The following is an 8,296-nucleotide window of genomic DNA, read 5'->3' on the forward strand; positions in this document are numbered from 1 at the left end:
GTTGTGCTTGAGTACGAATGACTAGATTCATACTATTTATAGACATGGTTACAATAATTTCTTTCCACAAGTTTAGGGAAGTTACAACATATATTCAAATCTAAATTCAAATGAACATTTGACTAATAATAATAATAATAATAATACAACTTAAATGCATTATTTAAATAAAGATCTCATAAAAATAGAGATTCAATACACGGTTTAACCTAATCCCAAAGAAATAGAGATTTCTTAACAGCTTTTCTGTGTGCATGTTTAACACGTCTTCAAGCTCACCGTTTCAATTGTCGCCACCGTTTTGCTCGACTAGTTTTTTCGAACTCATCCTTTTGGAGAAGAATTCTGCCTTCGAGCCTGCAACTCATGCTCGAGTGCTGACGATGTGGCACTAGAACTTCGTGTTTATTTGTCCAAGTATAATGCCAATAACTTCAAACTTACACTTTACGAACCTACATTTCGAGGCTATTTAGTTATTCTTCGAAATTTGGGTGTAACATTTTTTCCCCTCAAAAGTGTTGGTTCGAATCCTACGAGAAAGAAACTTTTGAACTTCACTTTTGAAAAACGTGCCCACCTACCACACTCGAGTATGGGCACATGTCATCACATGGATGGATGCTAAGCATACTCGAGTACTCTCTTTTTGCATCGTCATTTCCTATTCCAGTTTTTATCGCCACTTCTCGATATTAAACATGGCCCCTCGTATCACGTTTTAACCCAAATCAAGGGCTTAGATTTTCTTTCGAATGCCATTGTTTGCCTATTTAAATCCCTTCTTCACCTTCTTCATTTTCACTTTTGCTTTTCAATTTTTAGAAGAGAAAACACGAACCAGAGCCCTCAAGCCCTTGCATGTTCTCCAAGCAAAAGAAGCAAAGCAATCGTGGTTCACTCGGTTCCATCGCCTCATTCCTGCTCCCGATCTTCCAATCTACGGTCTCTTCAATCCCAGGATCGTCTTTGCGTAAGTTCTTCGAACCCTCCTTATTTCCTTTTCCTTTTTTTACACCGTTTTCTTTGTTTCCATGCATGAAAAAAAAAAACAGAAAAACTTTCATGGTTGAAATCTTAGATTGTATTTAGGAGTTTTTAGTTTGGGAAAAAAATTGGTAAAAGACTAATAAAAATGGCTTCTTTTCTAAGTCACATGGTAATAAGATATAGGTTTCGTGTAGTGTAAGGAATAGGGTTTTGAATTAGGGTTTTAATGCACATAACTCGATGACATCTCCTTTTTGGGTAACTGCCAATTCCTCCCTAGAAATTCAGGATACCCAAAATTGGAAGTAACCGTCCCACTCTCGCGTGAACCTACTCTCGATGCCCGATCTTATAACAGCTCGGTTATGGCACTTGAGCAGTCTTGCTATTTCGAGTCTTCGAGCTCGATTTATTCTATCTCGTTATCTCGAGCTTGCGAACTCGAGTTATCAAGATTTTTACTTCCTATTTTTTATAAGTAACGGGCCCTCGCCCTTATCTTTCTTGTTAGATGATATAGTCTTCAGAGAATTAGTGGGGGCCCAAGCTTGCGATCCCTTACTGCCCACCGTCTCCTCGAGTTGAGTCTCCATTTACTCGAAACCAATGGTTGATTCCGCAGCACGAAGGGCGCCTCGAACTGGAAGACATACGAGCCCACTTTCGACGTCAGATTAATGAGATCGAAGAGGGGAAAAGAAGGAGACTACAACTTGTCGTCTTGACATAGATCTTGAGGTCTGACCAATCCCATTAGATTCTGAGTGTAAGGTCACAATAGCATTTCCCCAGGTGAGCTCTCCTTCGAATTCATAGAGAGTATACCGAATCAACCAACCAAACAACATGCCTCCGAAGTTCCTTCTGCCCCAACCTCGGAGAGCTCTTTCTACGAGGTTGAACATTATCAGAGTTCCATCACCTCCACGAGACAAATTTCAGACATTGTCTTGTCATGGACTAAAGCTGCCCGACAAGTTGGTATGTCGGCCTGCCAGCTCCAACGAAAGGAGCTGCTTTGCTCCAGATAAAGACAACCTGGAGAAAAAAGTCAAGCTCACAGCCTGGAGTTGCGAGCATATGCGAGCTAGGGCACTACTGCCCTTAAAAGTGTATTTCAGGAAGTTTACCAACTACGTTGGTATTTCCCCCTTCCATATCCAGTACAACTCGTACATGGTCTTAACGACACTGAAGTCGCTATACCATGAAAAAAATGGAATGGACCCTCGGCACAGAAGATTCTGTATCTCTTTTTTCTGAAAAGCAACCCTTCCTAAGCTCATGGCGGGGATGGCTTTTACTACTTGTCGAGCTATCCAAAGGAGATGAGGTTTTTTGAGGACATATCTAACCACCCTCCAAATTTCAAGACTATTTTCTTCTGGACATACTGTCTCGATCCATCTAGATTCTACTAGTTTCAACGGATCTTTAAGTATTCTTTCGTAGCTTTCTTCTCGAATTCTTCATTTCGAGCTCGAAATGCTCATCCAAGTTAATTGAACAGCCAATTACAACCGCCCACAACCCACTAAGGCCATGAAAGACTACATGGAAGAAATTCTGAAAGCTTCTGTATGGTCAGCGGTCCCTCAACTACCTCCTTCACGAGGACAAGCTCTGACAATGCGGTCTCCTCGGCGAAGGCAAGTCTACAGATGATGTTGGGATTCACAAGTACGCGAGATGGGAAGATGTCACTGTCCTAACTACCAAGCTTCCCTCCAAAAGGAAGTACTCAAGCTCGTGTTCTCGGGCCTCTATCCCTCGCCTAGTTGAACCTCCAGGCTCGGGAACCAAAGCGCACGACGAGGCCTCTCAAATCTCGTCTAACGAAGGTAAAGTTGTGTTAGACCTATCTATGTGGTCTCCAACTCTTCTAAAACAAGAGCCCAATGTCGTAGTCCTTTTTAATGATCCCCGAAACAATTTTATGACTTGGTCGGGGTAGATCTTAAGGTTCATAGGGACAATAGTTGGTTAGGAAAATACCAAACCATGTATAGCATAAACGATGTAACACCTTGGATAACCAAGACCGTTACACTGTGTCTTTAAAATAGTGCAAGACTTGCTAATCAAGTCGTAATGTGATTCTAAAATCAACTGACAGGTTAGGGTTAAAAGATTTTGATCATAAATGGTTAATTTTTATTGAAATAAATGTTCGATACATGGGATCCCAAAAATAGTATTTATATGGCGGAAAAAAACCCTAAAAAATTGATACAACCAAGGCCAGTCTAATGGCAAAATACAATTTAGAGCTCTAATGTAACTTCCCTCGGCCGTGGCGGTCGAGCAGCTGACGATGTACACTCCGCCCCCAGAGCTCTCCAACTCATGGTTAGTCCAGTATCCCTTTGCCTTTACCTGCACCACGTAGCACCCATGAGCCAAGGCCCAGTAAGAAAACCATAAACAACAAACATGAATAGCAACAAGGGCATGTAATCATCTTCAATCCAGTCAGTTCAACTAATCAGTAGAATACAAATTTAAAGCTAAACAACGATAAACATATACTTTCAGCATATATTTTGATCAGTAATACAACCAATTAGGTGTCGGCGCCCTTAGGCCGAGCCCTCTGGTTATATAGCTGATCCCGGCTCGCTTAGGCCGAGCTGCACTCAGTATGCTTATCATCAGCCTCGACACCCTTAGGCCGTACTTTCTTTTTTGCATATAATAGCCATACAATTACATAATACATAAGTTCAATTACAGGGAATCTCAGTCCCAAACACAACCACATGGGTGTAGTTTTCTTACCTCGAATCCCGAGTGATGGATAAAGTACGGTTTCGAGCACGATCCTCAGTCCTGACCCTTATCCGTAATCTTAGTCACAAGCAATGATAGATAACTTATCAAATTCTAATCCAATTAAATGTTTTGGAAACACTTACTAGTGTCTGGGACCTCGAATTCTACCAAACCGGGTAGTAGAATTCGTCCCAAGCGCTTAGGTTTGAATCTCCATGCCTCGCCGTGACTAAAAACCCTAACTTTCATTTATTTTCCATTTAGGGTCGCGACTTGCCCTTTAGGTCTGTGGCCCGCCTTTTAGATAGAGGCAAGGCCCTCCCTGTTGGAGGACACGGGCCACGACTTGTAGCCCCTGGGTCGCGGTGCGCCTAGGCAGAATAGAGGCACCCCAGCCTCTTCGAGCACGCGGGCCGCGACGCCTAAAGAATAGGGCCATGGCCCCAGCCCCCAAACCCAGAAAATCAAGCCTTTTTCCAGCCTTTTCCTAGACCCTAAACCTCAAAATTCAACCCCAATCATCATCCAAACTCATAAATAAGCTTAGAAATCTTATCCTTATAGCCTAAACATCATATCCAGTCTATAAACAATTCCTTAACACCCATCAAACACCCATAACCAATCACAACCAAGAAATCATGCAAACTTTAAACTCTAACAGCAACATAGCAGAATTCAGTGATTAGAACTTTGAAACCTTACCTCAGTTTGCAGTTTAGATCCTTAGCAAACACTTTGACTAATCCTAGCTTTAATTCCCCTTGGTATCCAGCCCAAAGATCTTGAGTTTCTCCTTCAATGTTTCAAGATTGAGAGAGAGAGAGAGAGAGAGAGAGAGAGAGTGAACGTGGGTGAGTGAGAGGGAGAGAGTGTTTAAGTGTTCTAAGGGTATTATGATTATGTTTAGAATTTAATGAGTTTATCCTCAACTCCAAAAAGACCAAATTGCCCTTAAGTTCTCCCAGCCCCCTAATTTCCTCTAGGGGTAGACTGGTCATTTCTCGATTCCTGCTAATTCCTCAATTATTCCTACCATTTGCCAATTAATCCGATCATGCCCAACTAATTACCAAATACTTCCTCATTACTCGATAAACCCCAGAATATTCTCTAAGTTCCCAAAATACCCCTAAGCTCACCCCGAGCGGGTATTATTCCCTATTGTGACTACTCCGCTAATCCACTCACTAAGGTCGTCTCAAGCCATATACTGCAGATATACCCACATAATAATATGGTCTCAACCATTTAACACATATAATTATATTTATGCCCTTAAAGGGCCAAAATTATAGATATGCCCTTATAAACAATAAAGGGCCCACATGCATATCTAATACTCATAAACATGCATATAAACATATTCATATCATCATATATATATATCATGCATGCCATATAGTCACGCATTTAAATCGCGTAATCTCATACATATCCAATTATGCCCTCCCGGCACGCTAATCAAGCACTAAACCTTATTAGCATTTTAGGGTCGTTACAAACGAAGTTTGGGAAGGTATAGCCGTCCAGTACAGGACTAATGACTATAGGGATTTATCGAGGATGTACCTTACTTATCGAGAGGGAACCCCCTTAGAATCATCTGAAGATAGAGGGATTTCCTGGTCCCCGAGCTCAAGCCACAGGGGATCTTCCAGTTAGGTTTCTTTTACTTAGAAGTTTCAATATCTTTTCTCAAATATGATCAAGTACTAATGTTTGTTTTCCTTTTTCCAGGAGAGATGGATTCAGACATTGATAATATCCTTAGCCAGCCCACCGTGTCTAAGGGGTCCAAGCGTAATTGGGTGTACTCGAAGGGAGACTGTTTTTCCAAGGTCACCAAAACGACCGAGGCCACCCCATCGGCCTCAAAGCAGACTGAGTCAGGCCTTGTCACTGTTCCTACGGTGCACCCAGAGGTCATTGTTCTTCCTCCCTCGAGCCAAGCGAAGAAAACTCGTCCTTCCCACACTCCAATCCAAGATTGCAAACTTGATGTCGCGACCTACATTTCTGAGTCCGTGGTCAATAATGATGCCAGTGCCCTAGGAGTTCAGCTAGGTTTAGATGCTTTGACCTGCATGGGCCAATGCCTCAGCAACCTCGGGGCTCCCCAATGAGAGTTCTTAACAGGCTGCGAGAATGCCAACACCCTTTTAGACAAGAGCAGAGAGTTTCTTTCTTTGGTAAGTATTTCCTCAAAGATTGATAAACTCAATGTTTAATGCCAAACTCTTTGTTTCTCGATTTTTAATATCTGTTTTTATCGCAGGCCTTCTTTTCCTTTGTCAAGCATAATTACATCCTAGACCGCGAGGTCGCAATGAGCAAGGTGCATGCTCAAAGTGCCAAGGTAGCATAGATCAAGGCTAAAGACGACCTTAAGAAGGTGTAAAAGGAGCTAGAAGCAAAAGACCTGGAGCTTAAGAGGGCACAACAAGAGCTAAATGCCAAGCTTGAGGAGGACAAGATGACAACTTACGTGCTCATAGAGAGCGAGAAAGCTCGTCTTCTTGAGGAATTCAAGACCAAGAAGGATAACGCCATCGACATGGCGATGTATCACATCTGAGCCACAAATCCCAACCTCGATACCAGTTTCCTGTCTATCAAGGAGACCGAGAATGTCAATAGGTGGCAGGCTCGTTTGGAAGAGGAAGAAGCCAAGAGGCTGCAAAGGCCATGGAGCATGCTGGATCGGTGGATGCCAGAGCCGCCGATCCTTGAAGATCAAAACATGGTTGTGACCCATGGTGTTTTTTTTTTTTTTGTAATTATAATTTTTGTTGCCCTTGGGGCAAAGAAAATTTATAGCTCGAGCTTGAGCTATTTTTATTATCTTGTGAATGCTATACTTTAATGGTAGTTTTTATGCTCTTAATTTTCCAGCTTGAAAACGTTTTTGAACATTATCTACCTTTAGCTTTTTTCCTTAATATTATACATCACATTTCTGGTTCGAAATATTTCGAGCATGTTACTAAGGACTTTCTTTTATATTTGTTTTATACAAATACACTTTCGTGCTTAGGTTCGAACTTCTATATATTCATACATAGTTAATTCAATTGCACAATTTCGACATCGTTATACTCAAGGTCAAATTATACTCACACCATGCATCTTTGCATTAAAGGACACTTATTGGCATGTAGTCTCATTAGTCTAGTCATTTCTTGCTTAGTGATAGTAACTTGTCCTCATCCTCAAGTATGGTCTCGAAGTTAAGAGGTCGAAACTATTTTGCAACAAATTCCAGCCCTGTCTCGATTTATGAATATTGTTGGTTAATCTAGAATTCCCACTTTATTCTTGTATCAATTTGTTTGTGCTGGTTATCCCAGACTAGTATAAGTTAGGCTCGTGCCTGGTTAGTAGCGATCCATGCACTTTAGTTATTATTGATTTTGCTTTTATTTTTTATGCAATATTTTTTCGAGCCTATGGTATAATTATATACTGCTTATGCCCCCTTAAATTCCTACGATTGTGAAATCTTAGGTTATTGAGTTTTGAGAGCTTGCGAAAATATAATAATAAAAATTAATTTTGAACAAGAAATTGTGCTTTATTAATCATAAAATAGAAAAGTACAAGCTTGGTTACAACTAAATAAACATCATTCATACATTATTGATAATAAGGATGTAGATGTTCACCGTTCCAAGCTTGTGGAACCAACTCTCCATTCAATCTCGCTAGTTTGTACACTCCGGGTCGAATGATATATTTGATTTGGTAAGGTCCCTCCCAATTAGACCTTAGCACGCCTATAGATGGGTCTCGTGTGGCCAAAAATACGTGCCTAAGCACCAAATTTCCCAATCCAAAGTGTCTGTCTTGGACCCTTTTATTGAAATATCTTGTAGCCCTTTGTTGGTATGCAACGTTTTTAAGTTGGGTTTCATCTCGTTTTTCTTCTTCGAGTTGTGATTGGTTTGAGTCCTGATTATATGATACTCGTCTGATAGTAGGAACTTCGACCTCGATTGGCAATATTGCTTCATAGCTGTAGGCTGGAGAGAAGGGTTTATGTTTGGTTGAGGTTCGAGCTATCATTCTATAAGCCCATAGGACTTGTGGTAATTCTTTTGGCTACCTGCCATTAGCTTCTTCGAGCCTTTTCTTAATGGAGCTTTTTAAAGTCTTGTTTACGACTTCGACCTAGCCGTTTGCATTTGGATGGGCTACTCATGAGAAGCTTTTAATTATCCAACTTTTCTCGAGAACTATGTGAACAGCTCACTGTCAAACTGGGTCCCATTGTCTGAGATAATCTTCCTTGGTTTCCTATATCTGCAAACTATGTTCTTTACCACAAAATCCAAGACTTTTTTTTGAAGTGATTGTGGCCAAAGGTTCCGCCTCGGTCCATTTGGTGAAGTAGTCCACAACCACTACAAAATATTTGACTCCACCTTTTTCCCGTTGGTAAAGATCCTACGAGGTCTAATTCCCCATACTGCGAGTGGCCATGGGGAGCTCGGTTTGTGGAGCTTGAGGTATTGAGGCGAATCGTTGACACTTG

General features: G+C 41.2%; 1 long non-coding RNA gene across 1 annotated transcript; it reads left to right on the top strand.

Annotated features, from left to right (window-relative positions):
* Positions 1-1,465: 1,465 nt before the first annotated feature.
* Positions 1,466-6,718, top strand: LOC133804544 (uncharacterized). The gene is made up of 3 exons (XR_009878532.1): positions 1,466-5,422; positions 5,503-5,954; positions 6,041-6,718. It is a non-coding gene; the product is annotated as an uncharacterized LOC133804544 (long non-coding RNA).
* The last annotated feature ends 1,578 nt before the right edge of the window (positions 6,719-8,296 follow it).

Source organism: Humulus lupulus, chromosome 1 (genome assembly GCF_963169125.1).
Source record: "Humulus lupulus chromosome 1, drHumLupu1.1, whole genome shotgun sequence".
In the NCBI taxonomy this organism is placed as follows: domain Eukaryota; kingdom Viridiplantae; phylum Streptophyta; class Magnoliopsida; order Rosales; family Cannabaceae; genus Humulus; species Humulus lupulus.